The sequence below is a fragment of the Typopeltis vanoorti genome, chromosome 16, assembly GCF_054136105.1.
Source record: "Typopeltis vanoorti isolate ZY-2024b chromosome 16, IOZ_Tvanoo_1.0, whole genome shotgun sequence".
NCBI classification, from domain to species: domain Eukaryota; kingdom Metazoa; phylum Arthropoda; class Arachnida; order Uropygi; family Thelyphonidae; genus Typopeltis; species Typopeltis vanoorti.
Genome location: NC_143564.1, coordinates 101,336,885 through 101,359,111, shown reverse-complemented (window position 1 = coordinate 101,359,111; position 22,227 = coordinate 101,336,885). Strand labels below are relative to the sequence as shown.

At 36.3% G+C, this 22,227-nt stretch overlaps 1 protein-coding gene across 3 annotated transcripts in view; it reads left to right on the top strand.

Annotated features, from left to right (window-relative positions):
• The window catches only part of LOC150098219 (lipid transport auxiliary protein 1-like), a 325,116-nt gene that overhangs the window by 70,800 nt on the left and 232,089 nt on the right, over nt 1-22,227 (top strand). The window lies entirely within an intron of this gene.

Below are 22,227 nucleotides of genomic sequence, written 5' to 3'. Positions count from 1 at the left end.
ACATGTCCTTTTGCTACTAATTGTATCTTCTTCTTCATATAGCTTTCTCAGTGAGAGGGTGCAGCACCATGTCCTTCCAGTTCTTTCTGTTGGTGCTTTCCTTTTTGTTTCTGCATTGCCATGTGATCCTGCCCATGATCTTATATCTTCAAGCCATGTCCTTCGTTTTTTGCCTCTTGATCCTTTTCCCTTAATTTTTCCTTTTAAAGCTGTTAGAAGGAAAAATTTCCTGCTGAACCTCTCAGTACATGTCCTGCCGATCTCATCTTTCTTTGGATCATTTCCTGTAATAAAGATCTCTGTGCTCTCATTCTCTGTAGGACATCTGTATTTGTCACATGTTCTGTCAATGGGATTTTCAGAGCTCTCCTATAGTACTAATGTTCTATATGTTCTTATCATTCTTTTCTTTGTCTCAATACTCACAGAACTTCTGAGCAGATCTTTATTTTTCCAGAATGCATCTTTAGCTATGGTTGTTCTTATTTTTATTTCTTTATCTTGCTTTCCATCTGCAGTAAAGTAGGTGCCTAAATATTTGTATTCTGTTGTATGTTCAATTTTCATATTGTTTATGAATATTTCTGGCTCAGATCTGCTGTCTTTTGAGATTTTCATAATTTTGGCCTTTTTTCTTTTTTTGTATTTATATCTAATCCAAATTCTTTATCTTCTTCAATTAGTAGCTGCAGTAATTTGATTAATTTGTTTGTTTTCTGCTATTAGAATGGTATCATCAGCATATCTAAGATTGTTGTATTTTATACCATTGATACTAATTCCTATTTTTTGTTTTTCAATCTTTTTCATCACTGTCTCACTATAGATATTAAATAGATTTGGTGAAAGGATACAACCTTGTCTAACTCCTTTTTATTTTCACTACAGAAGTCTCATCGTTAAACAGCTGCATTTTCTGTTTGGTGAAAATCATTTTTATAATCTTAAGTACATGATCTTCTATGTCTAATTTATCTAATATAGTGAACATTTTATTATTGTTTTACCCGGTCAAAAGCCTTCTGAAAGTCTATGAAGCATATGTCATCATCATCATCAAATTCCTGCCATGTACCCTCATGGGAGGGTGTACAGGATATGATACTACATCATGAAAAAAATTACATCATTACTAACTTCCTATCTACAATTTTCCTCCAAATCAGTCTGTTACTTATCAAGACTCCAACCTTATCAGATTTTATATTTCTATCATCTAAGGCACTTTGTACTGTATCAATCCACCTATATCTTGGTCTTCCTCTGGGTCTTTTTGTTGCCAACCTGGCAGAGAACACTTGTTTTGCTAATCTTTCTTCGCCCATTCTGTTTAAGTGACCATACCACCTGAAATTAGCTCTGCTAACACATTCCAGGATGTTGACAATGTCAAGTTCTTTCCTAATATCCTCATTTTTAATATGATATTGCCATTGATGCCAACTGTTCATGCCTATAATCTTTCTCACGACTCTCATATCTGTAGTCTCTAGTCTTTGGTCAAGCATTTTACTTCTGACCCAGCTCTCAGATCCATAAGTTAAAACTGGTTTGTCTTGTATACAGCTAATTTAGTGTTCTGACTAATTTCTCTCTTATTCCATATGAATTTATTCAGTTGACTTCCTACCATACCAGCTTTGCTGATTCTGTTGTCTATTTCTATACTTAATTTACCATCTTCAGTAAAAATCGTGCCTAAGTAGCTGAAATGTTTAACTTGTTCCACAGGTTCTCCATTCACAACACAGTTGACATTTTCAATGATTCTGCCTATTTTCATCGTCTTTGTCTTTTTATTGCTGACCTTCATACCATATCTATTACAACAGCTATTCAATTTAGTCAGTGAATCTTGCAGACTTGTAGCAGATTTATTTAGAAGTATAACATCATCCCCATAAATCAAAGAGCTGACATTAACATCTCCAATTTTGATATCATGTTTAATACTACTTTCCTTCATAATGTGATCCATATAGATAATGAATAATAGAGGGGATAATGTACATCCTTGTCTGACACCAGATTTAACATTAAACAATCTTCCTGTACTTTTTGGCCTGAATCCAGCTTGTTCTTCACCAAGCTTTTCTTCCACAATTCTTCTCAACCGTTTCTCAACTATACTTGCATAGATCTTGCCAGGAACACTCAGTAGGGGAAATACCTCTGTAATTCTCACATTCAGTTTTATTTCTCTTTTTATATATGGGTACTATGAGAGCTCTACTCCAATCATCGGGAATTCGTCCCTCTGTCCATGCCTTCCGAACTATGCAGTGCAGCCACTGTAAGACTTTTATACCACCATACTTCAGCATTTCTGGTCGAATATCATCTACTCCTGCTGCCTTTCCACATTTCAAGCCTTTGATGGCTTTTTCTACTTCAAGTATGGATATGTATTCCTGACTGCATGCCTGGTCAGTGTTTTTTATCACTGTGCTGTCATCACTGCTTGTTTCATTTAGCAGTTTTTCAAAGTAATTACTCCATACTTCAAGGATATCTTTTTCTCCGGTTTTCATGTCACTTTTATCATCTCTAACTCCTTTTACAGCACTCTTTTCTCCATTCCTAAGCTTCTTCAACAACCTCCAGAATATTTTGCCACCTTCTGATATTTATTTTCTATATTCTTGCCAAAGTCCTCCCATGACTTTTGTTTAGCATTCTTGCAATTGTCTCTGTATTTTTTAAGAGCACAAGCTGACTTATTTGACAGGAACTTTTGATATGCTTTCTTCTTTTCCTTCACTGCCTCTTTAACTTCCTGTGTCCACCAGGGAGTTCTGATTTTATTATCCTTGCAGACAACCTCACCACATGCCTCTCTGGTTGAATCAATCATTGTTTTCTTCAGAGTTTGCCACTGAATCTCTAAGGTTTGATTCCTGTTCTCAAACTCTATCATTTTTTCTTCAATAATCTTTGTGTATTTTAGTCTGTAGTTCACATCTTAGAGCTGCTCAACTTTTATTCTCTTTAAAACTTTCTTACATGTTATTCTTTTCAATATGAAATTCAATTTTATCCTGCTCAAGACTAAATAGTGATCACTTCCAATTTCAAATCCTCTGTTCACTCTGGTGTCCTGCACCAGGGAGAAAACATCACTGTCAACAATAACATAGTCAATGAGACTTTTCTTATTCCTTGCCTCTTCTCTCCATGTGAATTTGTGCACATTTTTATGTTGGAACATGGTGTTAGTAATAACCAGTCCATGTCCTGAGCAGAAATCCAACAGATATTTGCCATTATTATTAGCTTTGCTCTTTTCTCCAAATTTTCCCAAAATATTTTTGTATGTCTCACAATCATTTCCTACTCTGCTATTTAGATCCCCAACAAGGACCAACTTTTCCTTTTTCATTGTGTCAGTTGCTTTTTCTAAAGCATCAAAAAATTCCTCCACTTCTACCTTAGTAGAACCTTCTGTGGGACCATAGGCACAAATAAGTCTCATTGTCCAGTTCTCCATTCTCATATTTGCCCACATTACTCTACTTGAGACTGCCTGCCATTCAAGAAGATTAGCTTCGTATTTTGTGTTGAATACTATGGCTACTCCTTCTTTTCCTTGATTGTCATTGCCTGAATATAACATTTTCTATTTATTGCTCAGAAAGATCTCACCAGTTTTTGTCTTTTTTTGTTTCAGTCACCCCTATTATGGCGATCTGGTACTTATCTAATTCCTCAGCTAGCTCCATTTCTTTGCCATTCAGGCTTCTTATGTTGATAGTACCGATCTTTAACTCTGGTGATGTTGAGTTGGGGTTTGTTTTCAGATTTGTTCCAGTAGCTGACTTTTCGCTGTTCAGCCTGGTTCCCTGGCGAAAACAACGCGGGCTTTGTTTAACTGGGCGACGCCCCATCAGGCATGAAATTTTGTCATGTCGTACCATCATTTTTTATTTTGGTTTAACCAATACGCATACAATTTGGTTGGCTAAATCCCAAATTGCCAGCCCATCCTTGTTTGTTCAGTATCCAAGTAGATACCCAACAGGGTGCACCACGAGAAGGTGAGGATTGGACATTAGGTCAGAAGCCCTGGTCGGTTCTCCGCATTCCTTTAAAGGCTGTGTGGAGGTCTCCTCTCAGTTATACAGCTTTGACCCTTAAGCACCCCTGAAGCATATGTAAATGTCCCTATTTCTTTCGAGTGATCTTTCTATTACTACTTTTAGTTCCAGGATAGCATTAATGGTTCCCATTCCTCTTCTGAAGCCTTTCTGTTATTCACTCAATTCACCGCATAAGGCTCTTTCAATTTGTTTGTTAACAATGGTTAAAATAATTTTAGATGCATGGGATATTAGGCTCACAGTTCTGTAATCCTCTCAATTTTGTGCATTATTTTTCTTTGGAATTGGTATTGCAGATAAATGTTGTAAAAACTTCAGGTAATTGTATTGTTTTATAGATGTCTTGAATGGATTCCACTAAATAGTTATTATTGCCAGTCAAAGCTTTAAAATATTATCACACCCAGGGAATTTATTATTAGGAAGATTCTTAATTATGTGTTCTACCTCCTTTCTTGTGGGTAGTGTGGTATCTGTTGTTACGTTTAACTTAAGGTGTCATGAATCATCTAACATGTTACCATTATCATCATCAGAGAGATCTGGTAAGTACCTCCACCCATCTTCCATTTATCTTTTCCTTATCAATGAGTATGCTTCCATCTTTGTCCTTGATGTTATTAGACTGTGTATGTTTTGCTTTTCCATTAAGTTCTTTCACTTTCAGGAATGCTTCTCTGGTTTTGTTCCTATTTTGTAGTTCTTCTGTCTCAGTGCACTGCCAGTTTATCCAGTTTTTCTTTCAATCTTTTACATAACTGTTTGATTCTTTTATCCAAAGTTTTATATCTTAACCTTCCTTCATCATTCACTCCTCTTTTCCATGTTCTTCTTTCATCAATAAGGGTGATTACCTCTTGAGATATCCATGGTTTTTTCTTTCTTTCTTCTTGTTTATTGATGTGGTTTTTAGCAGATGTTATGATAGCTGCTTGTAGTCTATTCCATTGAGAGGGTTCATTTTCATTTTGCAACTGTGCAGACGGCAGTTCGGAAATATTTTCATTAAATTTTGATTTTACTGTTGGATTTTGTACCATTTGCAGATCCCATTTTAGGGGCTGAATTCTTTTAAATTTTATTCTTTTCAGATGAATATTCATCTTCATTAAGACCAGTCTATGATCAGATCCACAGTCAGCACTTGGCATCACCTTTGCGTTCCGTATTCCATTGAAATAACATTTACTGACTACAATATAGTCTAATTGATTTTTGTATCTTCCATCTGGACTTTCCCATGTGTATCGTGCTGTTGGTTTTTGCTTAAAATAATGTTAGTCATGATGAGACTGTGTGCTTATTACAGAAATCAATCAGTTTTTGTCCTTTCTCATTCCTAATTCCAAGTCCAAATGGACCCATGTGTGTAGATGTTCTCTCTGATCCAACTTTTGCATTCCAGTCACTCATAGCACAAATAACTTAATCTTTCTTGCTTCCGACTTCCTTTATACGCCATTCTATTTCCTCATACATGATATCTATTTCTGCTTCCTCATTCTGTTCTATAGGAGCATATATTGTGCTTGGCTCAGTGCCATGGCATGTAAAACTGCAAGGGCTGGATGTTGATAGTGCATGGGAGGTGGTTAAGAACTGTTTGCAGGAGGCAATGGTTGACTGTATACCAAGAGTCTGAATAATAAATCAAGTAGGGGTTAAATGGATGAATAACACTATTAAGCTTGAGCTGCAAAAAAAGAAACAATTGTGGAGGGAATTTAAGGAGAAAGGTGACCATCAGGTGCAGGAACAGTATAAAGCTCAGGCCAGGAGGATGGTAACAAGGGTGGTAAGAAAAGCAAAAGCAGATTACGAAAAAAAATTGGCCATGCAGGCTAAAGAGAATCCCAAACAGTTTTTTCAATATGTTGCAAGTAAAAGGAAAAATGCTCATGGTAGAATGATCTTAAAAAATGCTGAGGGTAGGGAGGTAACCGAATCAGTCGATATTGTGGAATTACTGAGCGAGCACTTTGCAAGAGTATATCATCCAGGTGGTGACTTTGCAGGAATGGAAGAACCAACAGCTTATACTGGAATTGTGATGAATGAAGTAGAGGTAACTAGTCTATTACAGAACCTCAATGTCATTATAGCTGTGGGATTGGATGGTATACCAGCTCGTGTCGTACATGAAGTGGCTAAAGAATTGGCAGTGCCCTTGACCATTTTGTTTAATTTGAGCCTCAGGTCTGGGTCAGTCCCAAGGGGGTGGAAAGAGGGGAAAATAGTTCCGCTGCACAAAGGTGGTTCCAAGGCTGCTGTTGAAAATTACCTGCTAATCAGCATAACAGGAATCATTATCAAGGTCTTAGAGAAAATAGTCAAGAGGAAAATACGAGATTGGATAGAAGAAAATGGGATACTGTATCGGGGACAGCATGGTTTTGTGAAAGGTAGGTCATGCCTCAGTAACTTGCTCACGCATTATAACATAGTGACGGCTGAACTGGATAAGGGTAATGGGTTTACAGTGATTCTACTGGACCTTGCTAAGGCCTTTGACAGGATACCACATGGAATTCTAATCAGTAAATTGCAGCATATGGGGATGGACATAGGGTTGGTGAGATGGATAGGAGGGTGGTTGACGGAGAGATATCAGAGAGTGGTTTACTCAGGAGTAAAGTCCACAATATGGCCTGTGACTAGTGGTGTGCCACAAGGATCTGTTCTTGGACCACTGCTGTTTAATTTGTTCATTAATGATATAGGAAAGGATCCGAGAGGAACAGTTCATTTGTTTGCGGATGATGCGAAGTTGGGTAGGGCAATAGTGAATGCAGATGACGTCAAAATTTTGCAGGATGATTTGGATAGATTGGAGGTCTGGGCTAAGGAGAATGGATGTCAATTTAATGTGGCAAAATGTAAGGTTATGCATTTTGGGGTGAAAAGATTGGTGGCAGTTTACTGCATTGGTGGAACCGTGCTCCAGGAAATTGATGAGGCATGAGATTTAGGAGTATTGGTGGATAAGGAGTTGAAGTTGAGGGGGCACATTGCAAACGTGGCCAAATCAGCTCATCAAATCACTTGGTTGCTGAAGAATACGTTGATAAGCAGAGACAAGCAGGTTATTGTTTCTCTGTATCGAGCCTTGATAAGACCCTATCTCGACTACTGTGCCCAGATTTGGTCACCTAGGTTTCTTCTTGATGGGGAGGAGGTGGAGAGGATCCAGAGGCGAGTGACCAAGATGATATCAGGTCTGTGGAATGAACCTTATGAGAACAGGTTGAGGATTTGTGGGTTGCAAAAATTGGTTGATAGGCAGAGGAGGGGAGATATGATTGAGACATTCAAATTACTGAAGGGTTTCTATAAAATTAATTCAGAAGATATTTTTGAGAACAGGGCTGGTTGTGGGAGGACTAGGGGACATCCATGGAAACTGGGCAAAAGTGTGGTTAGTAAAGGTGTTAGAGCTGGGTTCTTTACTTTTAGAGTAGTGAATGAGTGGAATGCGCTCCCTGAGTCTGTGGTGGATGCTGTGACAGTGAATGAGTTTAAGGCGAGGTATGATAGATACTGTATGAATGTTGAATAGTTGTGATGAATATGATTTGGGGCCTCCCTCGATGAGTCTAATGACTCCCTGGAGTTGCCCGTAATAATAGTAATAATAATATTTGAATGATCAGCATATCTAGGTTGAGATTTCACTAGAATTGCCATTACTCTATCTGATTTTTTGATTATATGGATAATGTTTTTATTAGTTTTCTTCTCTACAATAAATGCTACACCTCTTCTTGATATTTCGCCACCTGACTTATATATTTTATATATCTTGCCATTTGGAAGTTTTCAACTCAAAATCTGATGATCCTTTCCAAAAAGTTTCACTTATTCCTAGTATACTAATATTCAATTTCTCGTCTCTCTCATCACATTAGCCAATTTCCCACATTTATTCAATCTTCTTACATTCCAAGTAGCAATATTCAAGCAATTTCTGCATTGGATTTCTTTATAGCAGTCACAGATTGACGATACCGCAGAGCCTGATGTATCACCCTGACACCACTGTTCCGGGCATATTGAGACTACCCATGCTTTCATTATTTTCTGTTTAGACATGATGTGCTTCACATAGCGGCATTTTTTACGGAATGGGCCACCAGAACCATCCAACCCCCAATATGAATGGAGGACTGCATCTGTTGTTGGTTAGCGTGTTCCATGGACCTAGCCGGGAGGTCTACATATTAGTGCACCGATCATCTCCCCCCCCCCTCATTCACCATCGAGGGGATGCCCCAATGCACCGTGACAGCCCAGCGACTGGTACTAATTATATTATTGGGTTTTATCCTTTATCCAAGTGTTAGCAAATGAAGTTTGCACCTGAAGTACTTTCAGGAGATATGCTTTGCATTATGGGAGATACTGAGGCAAGTGATGAGAACTTATATCACCTTTACCACGAGTTGCCACAGTCCTGAAAGCACTTCAGGTGCAAACTTTGTTTGCTAACACTTGGATAAAGAATAAAACCCAATATATAATTAGTAGCATAGCCAAGTGGAAAAAATTCCATATCCTGTTGCTCTTAACGTTTTCAGAGCTTTTGATCCATGTCTGGCATCAAAGCCTACTAAGAAAATCTCCATCCTTACATCCACATTACACAGCGAATGATTCCTTTCTCCACAAGCTTGGGATGTCTGTTATTGTGTGATCTGACATTGCTTGCCAGAGAATGTAAAATTTAGACTACTATCGTTCCTCTTCTTGTTTCCTCCTCTGGCTATTTCTTCACTCCATTCACTAACATTCATCTGCTGTGTTCGCTGCTCTCCAAATTTTACAAACTACTCTGATCTCTTTATTTTCTTATCCCTGAAGCTGTACTTTCCATAATCTAACTATCCAAATTGTGAAGTCATATTCCTAAGTGATCTCTGTGTTTACTATTCTATCTAGCTTCCTTTTTACTGAATTTACACCATTGACTGAGCTGGATGAGTTGCTGAAGTATATGTTATAAGCAGTGACCTGACACAAATGTTCTATTAGATAAAATTCCTAATAACCCTCTCCACTCTCCCAATACTGTATCTTTTTTTAACCAGTTCTCTGCCCATATATACTGTCAAGATAACCTCCCTTCTTAGTAACTCAGGTCATAATCTTCTATGTTTCCTGTATCATAGAATGCCCTCTATCGAGCCACTTCCAACCTCATGTCTTTTGGCACTACAATGGTGCCAAGTGGAATGAACTCTGGAACATCTGCTTTTCCTTTTCAGACTACTGTTTCTTCTCATTTTGATCACGTGCTCAGAGTGAATCATAGAAATTGCCTTACTCAGCTTTGAAGGCTTTCATTCCACTCACATGTCTTGTCTGCTAAGTCAAAAAAATAAATAAATAAAAATAAATAAACTGCTTTACTGCAGGTGGTTTACATCAAGAACACCAGCTGTGTACCCAGTCTGTGCTGAAGCATGCAATAAATGGAAAACAACAGATACATATATACATATACAAATCTTTGTTAGGTCCAGCAGCAGAAAACTTGTTTGCAGTCCAAATGGCAGCTATGCTATGCAACTTTTTCTGACCTGTGCTACCACCTCTCTCTCTCATCCAAATGACATCACTGTTACAGCAACTATAGATAATGCTGCTCTTTTGGCATTACTCTTCTCTGCCAACTCCTGCATGGATGATCAAGACAAATTTCCTCCCATCATATCTGAAACTGTGACTAGCTTCTGTGGTTTTTTGGCAAATAGACGTTAGAAGAATACTAAACAACTTTCCCACTAAAAAGTCTTCCCATCTCTCCCAATGGCACCTTTCCAGTTATACTCAAACATTGTGCTCCAGAGTTAATATCTGGCCTATATTGTCTCTACAATCTTTTATAATTAGTTGGCACTTATCACAGTGCATGGAAGCAAGCACATACCCATCCTGTTTTTTTTTTTAAAAAAAGGGGGCGGGGGTAAGAATGGTCTGCCATCAAGCTATTATCACCACCAGTTACCAGTTTGGATTCCACTAATCATGGCCTTCATCACCTACCACTAGATGTGTGCCATGGAAAGTTTTGGAGAATTATACTATTGCTCTTATCCAGAATGTTTAATCAAGCTTGACATTGAGGCCTGCTGAATAAATTGCTATCCTTTTGTTGCCAACTTCTGCAATTGGTTTCAAGCTGCTCCTTTGGTTGTTCATTTCGTGGAATATGGCTCCCTTTCTTTGAACCACCCCATTAATGTTGCAGTGCCTCTGGGCTCTATTCTGTCATCCTTCTCCTCCTATACGTTAATGATCTACTCTCATTTTTGCACCATTAATCCTATCTACAGTTTTGCTGATGATAGTGTATTCCATTCATCCTACTCATTCCACAAATCATGCAGTACTCAGCATCCCAAGCTTGAAGATTATCTGCAACCAGTTCCTTAAATATTGATCTCCATACCATCTTTCAGTAAGGCAAAGATAACCTGGTCATCTCTGATGCCATCAAAATGCAGTCTTGCCTTTTCTCTCATAAAAGAGATCTCAACTTATTCTTATCATTAATAAACAAATCCAAAGAATGGAGGGGGGGGGGGTTGCTTGAGGACAAAGCCGAATAACTCGGAGGAGACCACATCACCTTTCAGGAATGCAGAGAAGCGACTGAAGGTTCTGACCTAATGTCCATTCCTCACCCCTTCATGCGGTTTACCCCATTAGTAGGTATTTACTGAGTACTGAAAGAATGAGGATGGACTGGCAATTTGAGTCTTAGTTGACCAAATTGTACTCTCTATTGGCTTAAAACACAGATGCATATGATGGCCCAACATGATAAGAATACATGACAGCTGGAGTGTCCCCTGTTAAGCAAGGTCCTCCCCCCCCTCTGTTTTTTGTCAAGGAACCAGGACGAAAGTGAGAAGTCAGTTGCTGGAACAAGCTCCAACTCATCTAGAAGAAAAAGAATAAACCCATTGTCAGAACCGAAAATAGGAACCAACATTATAAGGGAATGGAAAAGAAATCGATCTTTCAGAAGAATTGAAAAAGTCCATGTGGACATTTCCAATTCTTCTGCAAGTTCGATTTTTGTAAGTTTTTTAATCTTGAAAAGGCATATGAGAAGGTGTCCCAGAGAAAAGCTTTTCAAAACACTCCAATTATATGGAGTAAATAGAACATTATACATAGTCTATATTTAAGTTCTTAAATTCTAACCAGCAGTTAGAATTGAAGGAAAAACAGTAAGATGGTTTGATGTAAAATCAGATATAAGACTAGGATGCACATTATATTCACTGTTATTCATCATCTATATGGATTACATTATGAAAGAAAGTGGCATTAGGCCTGATATTAGAACTGGAGATATCAAGCTTAGCTCTTTGTTTTATGCAGATAATGTTGTATTACTAAACAGATCTAATGGAAGTCTCTGGATTTTCTAACTAAATTGAATAACAGCTGTAACAAATTCAGCATGAAAATCTGCAATAATAAGACCAAACTATGAAAATAAGTAGAAACATTGAACACATTAACTGCATTCTGAATGGAGAGCCTATAGAACAAGTAAAAGATTTCGGTTATTTATGCATTGTTTTTAGTGAAGAAGGCAAGTTAAATCTGGAAATAGACAACAGAATAAGCAAAGCTGGAATGGTTGGTAGCCAGCTGAATATATGGAATAAGAGAGAAATTAGTCAAAATACCAAACTATCAGTATACACGACAGTGTTCAAACCAGTTTTTAGTTATGGATCTGAGAGTTGGGTTAGAAATAAAGCACTTGATCAAAGACTAGAGAATACAGCTATGAAGTTCTGAGAAAAATTAGGGGCATGAACAGGTGGCATCAATGGAAGAATGATATTAAAGGTAAAGATGTTAGAAAGGAACTTGATATTGTGAGCATTGTCAAGCAGAGCTAATCGATGGTGGTATGGCCTTAAATAGAATTTGTGATGAGAGTTAGCAAAATATGTGTTTGATGCCAAGATGGCAGGAAAGAGACCCAGTGGAAGACCAAGATCTAGGTGGATTGATTGTCAGAAGTGAAAAATGTTAGATATGACAATATCAGACTCCTGACAAGTAATAGAATAGTTTGGAGGAAACTTGTTGATAAGAGATTGATAATAATGTAAATTTAATCATTTATAGTAGCCTGAACACCACTTGAGGGTACATATCAGGAAATTGATGATGATGATCATCAAAACACCAGATATTTACATTCAGCCTTTCCTAGCAAAAGCACATCATTAGTAGCTTCCTCATTCCCTAAAAAAAACTAGGTAGTCTTCTCTGTTCTATATCTATGCTAATTTTCACCCATCCAGAAGTCATTTTTTCCATATACAGTAGTAAAATGGTGTATTACTATATTATTAAAATACTCTGGATCAGAGATGGTATAGGAAGTTTTTTTAATATGTTTATCAAGTAAATTATCATATATGAGAAATTGAATTCTTGTTTTAATTTTACATTTATGTCCTGCCAGGTGTCTTCTCCCTCCAGGAGATTGACTACAATGTGTCTCCACCATGTCCTATTCTGCGCCTCTCTGCTGCATTCCTCATATGAGAGATAGGTCCAGTCTTCTATATTTTTCATCCACTCCAGTCTTTGTCTTCCTCTCTTTCTCTTTCTCTCAACAGTTCTTCGAGAAGTGTCCTTTGTAGGCAGTTATGTCTCAGAATATGTGAAAAATAGCTGACTTTTCTCTTTTTAATTTCTTTCATCAGGCTCCTGTTTACCCCTACCATCTCTAGTACCTCTTCATTTGTCTTTTTGTCTTTCCATGATATCCTCATAATTCTTCGCAGCATCCACATTTCAAAGGCCTCCAGTTTTTTCACACTCAGATTGGAGAGTGTCCATGTCTCTATTCCATATAATAATGTAGACATATGTAGCATTTGGAGATTCTTGGTCTTGTTTTCAGATTTAATTCTCTAGATGTTAGTAGATTTTTCATACTGTTGAAAGTTGACCTTGCAATTTCAATCCTTTTTCTAATTTCATCTTCTGTTTTGCCATTCTCTGTGATCAAGTGTCCGAGGTATATGTATGTTTGCACCTGTTCTAATTTATTTCCTTTTATATTGATGCATATTTTTGGTATTTCCTTTTCTCTTGAAATTATCATGATTTTTGTCTTTTTAAAGTTGAAACTGAGGCCATACTGTTCGCTGTACTTGAGGGTTTCATCTATAAGAGTTTTGAGGTCATATTTGTTTTCAGTTAGAAGAACTGTGTCATCTGCATATCTTAGATTATTAATATTTCTGCCCCTACACTGATTCCTTTGAAGTTACTAATTTTATTAAATATTTCTTCTGTGTACAGGTTAAAGAGAATCGGAGAAAAGACACAGCCTTGTCTTGCACCTTTCTGAACTGGCAATTCTTCTGAGGTCTCTCTATTTATTCTCAAAGATGCAGTCTGTTCCCAGTAAAGATTAATTAATAGCCTAATGTCTTTTCCATCCATGCTTATTTTTGAAAGCATTTCAATTAATTGTTCATGTTGGACATTGTCGAATGCCTTTTTGTAACCTATGAAGCAGAGGTACGCATCTTTTTTTTTTTCTAGATATCTTTCTATGATGGTTCTGACGTTTGAAAATACCTTCTCTTGTACCTACATTTTCCTTGAAGCCACTTTGTGTATCGTTTATTTCTATGTTTATTTTGCTTTTATTTCTTTCAAGAATAATGTATAGGAGGACTTTTGATACTTGACTGATGAGGCTGATTGTCCTGAACTCTTCACATCTTGTAGCTTTTGTTTTTTTAGGAATTGGAATGAAAATTGAGATTAATATTTTTGGGTAGAAATCCAGTCTTGTATATTTTTATTGCATAATTTTGTTAGAAATTTCAGTCCTCCTTCATCGAGAGCCCTCAACCATTCTGCCAAGATGTTATCTATTCCTGCAGCTTTATGTGGTTTTAGTTTTCTGATGGCATTTTCAACTTCACAGAGTAAAATGGATGGTTCTTCTAAATCAGTCTGTTCAGAAATATCATTTCTTTGTTGTTCGTATAATTTCCTTGTGTATTCAATCCATCTTTCCATGATTTCTTTTTTATCCATTAGAATATCCACATTATCCACAGCGCCTCCGTAGCGCAATTGGAAGAACGACGGTACATTGCGCCCTTCGATTGGAATAGGCCAAGTTCGATTCTCGTCGCGACGGGAGGAATCTTTATCTGGTCGATTTCAATTCGAAGGTGAGTTAGCCGATCTCATACGGAGGTAGCAGGGTTTTTTCTCCCGGAAACGCGGGTTTTTCATCCCGCATACATACAAATCGGCCCTTCAGAACACACGCAATTTACAGACAAAAATTACTAGTTGTGGTGGTGTTGGAGGTGGGCGGTAGATGGCGTTGATGGAGATGATTCGTAGTAGCGGTTAGGTGTAGAGACAGTTGTAGATGTCCTCCCGCGATGAGTCTTCGGACTCCTTGGAGGTATCAGGAATAATAATAATAATAATAATATGGTCTCTTGAGTCTCTAATGACACTTGCATGATTTGCTGTATTTGTCCTGCTTGTCATTTCTCTGATCTTTTCATACATTTCTCTGCTTCTGTGTTTTCTATCAAGGTTTTCTATATCTATACATTTATTCTTAATCCATTCCGCTTTGGCTTTCCTGCATTCTTTTTTTATTTCTTTATTCATGCTTTTATATTCAGGTTTGTTCTTTACATTCATACTACTAGAAATATTTATTAGTTTTTAATTTTAGTATTTAATAAACTTTATTTAACCCTACTTTCTACAGTTATCTCTGATTCAGAATATTTTTGAATGTGGTTATATATCATTGTACTTACTTCTATATGGAAAATATATGATTTCAGATTTAACCTTAATATCTGCTCGGGTCTAGCTTCCACTCAGAAGACCTGAATGAATGTTGAAACTGATCTGGGGAGTGATCCTTCCCATAATGCATAGCAATACATATGTCCAAAAGGAAGTGTTCTTCACATTATGGGATACTAAGGCAATTGATGCGAGGTCAACCGCCTCTTTGTATAAGTAGCCTAATCTTGAAGATAGTTATTATTGCATGGGTACCTTCATGGAGTCCTAAGACTCATCCTGAGAGACCCAAACTATTGACATTATCTATCCTACCTCTGATTGAAACCATTAATAGATAAAGCATTTACAACTGAATCGGGCAACTCATTCCATTCATCCCCCCCCCCCCTCTCCAAGCAAAAAAATCTGATCCTCATGCCTTTGCTAACCACACTCTTACCCGACTTCCATGGATGACCTTTTGTTCTGCTCCCCCTAGCCATGTGCTGAAACATTCCCTTGCATTAATTCTGTTAAATAAGTAACTTAAATGTTTCTATCATATCTCCCCCCCCCCAACCTTTTTTCACTTATCAACCAACTTTTGCAATCTGCAAACCATAAACCTATCCTCATAGGAATCATTCACTGACCACTCGCCTCTGGATCTTCTCTACTACTTTCTCATCCCCAAGAAATCCAGGTGACAAGACCTGAGCACAGTAATCCAGATGTGGTCGTATTATAAAGAGGACTTTATAAAGAGGAATGATAACTCCCTTATTTCTGCTTGTTAGTGTGCTCTTCAATGAGGACATAATCCTGTAAGCTACCCTGGCTACTTTAGCAATATGCCCTCTAAACGTCAACTCTCTATTTACTACTACCCCCAAATCCCTGGCTTCATCAGTTTCCTGGAGTACATTTCCTTTAATATGGTACACAGTTTGTAATCTTTGTATCCCAAAATTCATAATGTTACACTTTTTCACATTAAATTGACATCCATTATGCTTTGCCCATACTGTCAGCCTATTTAAATCATCCTGCAAGTGTTCTACATCACCTTGATTAATTATTGCCTTACTGAACTTTGCATCATCAGCAAACAACTGAATATCTCCCTTCAAATTATTTCCTATATCATTTATGTACAAATTAAAGAGCAGTGGTCCAAGAACAGAACCCTGCAGCACAACTGGTCATCTGTCTTCTCCTGGATTTTGTTCCTCCATATACTACTTTTTTGGTATATGTTCATCAGCCACCCTTTTCTCCATATTACCAGTTTCATATCCATCCCCATTTGTTGCAATTTGCATAATGGAGTTCCATGTGGTATCCTGTGAAATGCCTTTGCAAAATCCAGTAGTAGTATTGTGTAGCCATTCCCTTTATTATTATTATGTCAAGATTCATGAATCTGTGACCCATGGAGTTAGACTCATCTAGGAGGTCCCTTTTGTCCTACATACAGCTCATCATTAGTGCCTCCGTAGTGCAATTGGAAGAATGACAGTACGTTGCGCCCTTCAATTAGAAAAGGCCTAAGTTCAATTCTTGTCATGACGGGAGGAATCTTTATATGGACTTTTTTAATCGATGGTGAGTTAGCCGATCTCATAGCAGGGTTTTTTCTCCTGGAAACTCGGGTTTTTCATCCTGCATACAGACAAATTGGCCCTTCAGAAAATGCAATTTATAGACAAAAAATACTAGTTGTGGTGGTGGCGGGCAGATGGCGTTGATGTAGATGATTGGTAGTAGAGGTTTGGTGTAGTGGTGGAGACAGAGAATTGTACAGTAGGTGTCCTCCCGCAATGGGTTTTCGAACTCCTTGGAAGTATCACGAATAATAATAATCATACTGTGCTTTAAACACATTCAAATTCTCTTAAGACACTGCTCTCTCAGGCAATGCATTCCAATCATTCACAACTCTCCATGCAAAAAACCTACTTGTCATTCCTTTGCTCACACCCTCCTTATACAGCTTCCAGGGATGATCTCTTATTCTCTCGCAATCTCCCACCATTTTATGAAAAACTCTTCAACATTAATCCTATAACAACCCTTTACAAAGTTCTATGTCGCTATGATATTGCCAATCTTCTTTCTCTCCTGTTATACTGCAGATTGCATTATCTCAACATTAGTTCATATTCAACATTCCAGAGATCAGAAACTATTTCAATCTGGATGCTCTCCAATATCCCAACTCAGTTGTCACTCTATTATAAAAAGTTAATAAATTACTAAGGCAAGACCGACTCTTCACAACTCCATGCTATCGTCATAGAGTATCATGTTCTTATTCACCCATTCCTGAATTCTCCTTTTGTTCAACATTTTCACTACTTTTACCAGTACTCCTGAGATACTGATTGTCTATAATATGCTACCACAGTCTTAGATCTTCCATTATGCAAAGGAATTATTTTGCTCTCCTTCAACTCTCTTGGAACTTGGTCAGAGCTGAGTCTTAAAGTGCTTAGTATAAATTAAAGATACCAAGAAATTATATACTTGGCTTAATCCTTTATCCAAGTGTAAGCAAACAAAGTTTATGCCTGAAGTATTTTCAGGACTGGGCAACTCATGCAAAATCATATAAAGAAGCTAAGACTTCACATCACTTGCCTTAGTATCCCATAATGCAAAGTACATCTCCTTGTTGACATGCATAATGCTATGCATTATGGGGAGGGTCACTACCCAGACCGGTTTCAACCTTTATTGAGGTCCCTTCAGTAGGAGCTAGACCCAGAGGTTGATATTAAGGTTGAAGTCATGCAGAAGTCATATTTTCATATACAAGTTGCCAAAAGGTATCACAACTTATTAAGGATAGTGTACCATGGAATTGGAAAAAAATTATTCATCAAATAACAGTCATAGTATTTATTGTTCTTGTTAGGGAGCAATGTCAGCAATAACTTTTTTGGAAAAAATGTTTAAAAAATTAACATTAATTTTAAAAAATCAAATTTTTATTAAAAAATTATAATTTTTTTGTGTCACCTTTTTTATGAAACAACTAATTTTGTTTTAGTTCAAATTTGCTACAGATATTCTATCATGTCTATTAAACAATATAAACTAAAATTATTGAGCAAATATCAGTTCCTTTAAAGCTATGAAATTTAATTTGTCCATATAATGATTATTACACAAATTTTGCATGTTTGAAAAATAAACTTTAAAAATACATATCAATGATTATAATTTTAGTTCAATATATTCTGGATATATTAAGCTGTGTTGGAAAAAAAATTAATATTCTAGGACTAATAGTTTTTAAGATATCTTGCTAAAACCAAGTGCAATGTGTTAAAATTTAAAAACTAGAGAAAATTCAATTTAAAGTTTATAACTATACTTTATTATTATTCTATAAATATTTAAAAGCCACCAGCAATATATGTGTTATCAACAGGTGTTTTAAATAACATATTCATAGATTTTTGCTTTCTTTTTAATTTTTCTTCTTCTGAGGCAGCTTTTTTTTGGCTCTTAAGTATCTCTGTTTATCAAATATCTGAAATGTTTGTAAACATTCTTCACCTATTTTCAGTCCCAATCTTTCAAATACTGGTAATCTTCCTAGATCACCAAAATTAAAAGTTATTAGTGCATCATATACTACTATTTCTTCTCTTCTTTTAGGCATATTTATATATATTTATGTTTCTAAATGTTATATTAAAACCTATTTTTTATAATGAATCTCAGACTGAAGACAAAGCTTTGAAAACACATTTAAACACAGAGTTAGTGGCGGCCATATTGGTTTTGGTGTTGTAAGCTTTGCTCTGATTGGCCTATTTCAAATTAGCTTACAATATAGCAATGGTAGCAAGAACCAATAAAATTTCTTCTCACAATTGATTTTACTTACTAAACTGATGTTATAGAGCTTTTAAATCTACATAGTTTATTTTTTAAATTTTTAATTCTGACAATTACAAGCAAAGTTATAACAATTTAAAGAGTATTTAAATGATAAATATGATAAGATAACTCAAAATGTAGGAAGTTTTTGAGTACGAAAATTACAGAATATATTCTTTAGTATATAAAGCATTTTTATAAAAACAAACAAAAAAAAATTCTTATTTTTATCTCAAAACTGATTTTTTGTGGGTACCCTAATGTTAAATCATTCTAGATTAGAGAAAGTTGTTGGAAGTTTTTTCACTTGGTTATACTATAAATTAAAGATGCCAAGAAATTATATACTTGGCTTAATCCTTTATCCAAGTTAAGCAAACAAAGTTTGCACCTGAAGTTTTTCAGGACTGGGCAACTCGTATAAAGAAGTTAAGACTTCACATCACTTGCTTTAGTATCCCATAATGCGAAGCACATCTCCTAATGGACATGTATAATGCTATGCATTATGGGAAGGGTCACCACCCAGACCGGTTTCGACCTTTATTGAGGTCTCTTCAGCACGAGCTAGATGGAATATTAATGGGATACTAAGGCAAGTGATGTAAAGTCTTAGCTTTTTTATATAAGTTGTCCAGTCCTGAAAATACTTCAGGTGCAAACTTTGTTTGCTTACACTTGGATAAAGCATTAAGCCAAGTATATAATTTCTTGGTATCTTTAATTTATAGCACAACCAAGTGAAAAAACTTCCAATAAAATGCTTAGTCAAAGGCATTGCTAGGTCCCCTGCACATTCTCTTAAAATGCAATCTGATATCCCATCTGATTCCATAGCTGTATTTCAGTCAGATTCTTCAATATCTCCTAACTACCTCTAATTCATCAACCTCTGTTCTCACATCAGTACCTGTCACCTCTGTCATAACATCTTCAGTTGGATGATATACTGTTCCAAAATGATCACTCAGTAGCTCAACAATTTTGTCTGCCTCTGTTATCTCTCTCTACTATCTGTGCTCATTAAAGTTATCCTTCCATAATCATTTTTCTCCTACTTGCCACATACCAAAAACCCGTTTGGGATTTCCTTTGGCCGCTCAGCTAATTTCTTTTCATAATCTGACTAAAGGCAATTGATGTGAAGTCATTATCCTCTATATACAAGTTGCCTTGTCATGAAGTTACTTCATTTGCAAAGTTTCTTTGCTTATAGTTGGATAAAGGATGAAACCAAGAGTATAATTTCTTGTCATCTTTAATTTATAGTATCTTCTTGTGTATTCTGCAATTGAGTAGGTTCTTCTCTTAGTAACAAAAACTTTCCTTCCACTCTCTTCTGTTCTGAGCCTTCTCTTTCAAGGTTGTGTACCTGTCTCCATTCAGTATGTCATCTAGCATTGTTTTCCTTACTCTTTTTGGGTCTTATCTTATCTTATACTAAGTGGAAAAACTGTCAACATCTATCTCTAATCCAGAGTATTTTAATAATAATGTGGGACACCTTTTGGCTACTTACTTCTGCATTACTTTATTGGTATCACTTTTGTGTCTGGCTCCCACTGATGAGACCTCAATAAAGATTGAAACAGGTCTGGGTAGTAGCCCTTCCATAATGCGTAGTATTATTACATATCCTCACAGACACGTAATAATGCATAGTATTATTACATGTGTATGAGGATATGTGCATGCACTAGGGATACTAAGACAATTGATGTGAGGTCATTAGCCTCTATATATACAAGGTTGCCCTCTCATGATGTTATTTCATGCACAAACTTTGTTTGCTTACACTTGGATAAAGGATGTAACCAAGAATGTAATTCCCTGGCATCTTTAATTTATTGCTAGTGAGATATTGGAGCCAAAAATTAGTATACTTTCATATGTATTCGCTTATGACTTGTAAATTTTTACTTGTTTGCTAGTGAAATTTGGAGATAAAAATTATTTTACTTTGTTTATACCTGTAAATATCAGGTTCTCACAAAATTAATATTGTTTTTTATACTGTACTTGTTGAAATGTGTCTCAGCTTGTCTAAACATGAATTTTTAAAGCTTTATAAGTACTGCTAAGTTGAGGCAGCCTCATTTCTGGAATTCCACCTTGCAAGAACATAAGTTATTGTTTAAATAACCCTTTATTACTATGAAAGTCACTGAAAAGCATGAGGCACATCATGCTTTTAGTTCAAAAAAGGCAACAATGCTGCTAGCATTGTAAAAAATGTGCAAGAAGCATATGGCGATAATGTTTTGAATGTGTGAAAGTGCCAGCGATGGTTCCAAAAATTTTGACAAGGGGACTTCAGCTTTTGAAAGACTCCCCTTGTTTTGGGTACCCTGTTTTTCTCGATAATGATATGCTAGAAGCTGCAATTGCAAGAAATGCCAATGCAACTGTTAAAGATTTAGCAAAAGATCCTAATTCATAGTCATCAAACCATGCATCACCATTTGCAAGAATTTGGAATAGTGTCTAAGCTCGGCAAATGGGTTCCTCACAAACTGACAAAAAAAAAAAAAATCGAAGGGAGCACGTCAACATCTGCACTACTCTTCATCTTTGATGTCCAAAGGCACTGGGTTCATTTAGGGAAACAGGCTAAACCTCAGCCAAAACAAGACCGTCACCCTCAGAAGGTTTTGTTAAGCATTTGGTGGGATATGGCTGGTATTTTTCACTTTGAACTCATGCCACAAAACCAAACACATATTTCAGCTGTATGTGATTGTTTTTATGAACAACTCGATTGATTGAATGAAAATCTGAAAGAAAAAAGGTCTTCCCTTGTCATTTGAAAGGGTGTTATTTTTCACCATGAACTCATGACCTCAGTGCAAGAATCACCTGTACCAATATTGAGGAACTAGGGTGGGAAAAGCTTTCACATTCTCTGTATTCTCCTGATTTTGCACCTTCAGATTACCACTTATTTCAAAATTGCAACATTTCATTAATGAAAAACATAATGCCAAAATAGCATTATGAAGCTTTCACAATGTTGGAAGAGAGTTATTGATTCAAATGGAGAATATATACTTGATTAAATTAGTAAGTGAAAGGATATAAAAGATAAATCACTTACTAATTTAATCAAGTATATATTCTCCATTTGAATCAATAACTCTCTTCCAACATTGTGAAAGCTTCATAATGCTATTTCGGCATTATGTTTTTCATTAATGAAATGTTGCAATTTTGAAATAAGTGGTAATCTGAAGGTGCAAAATTAATTTATGTTTGCTCATTGCCTGTATAAGATCTCTCACAGTCATGAGCAAAGGTGATAAAGGTTCACATATTATTAACAAAGATAATACTCTGCTTTCTTTTAGTTCTGCATTACACTATTCAAAATCTGATGCTAATTTTTTTTTTACCTATTCAACAGACCTACAAAACATTTAGT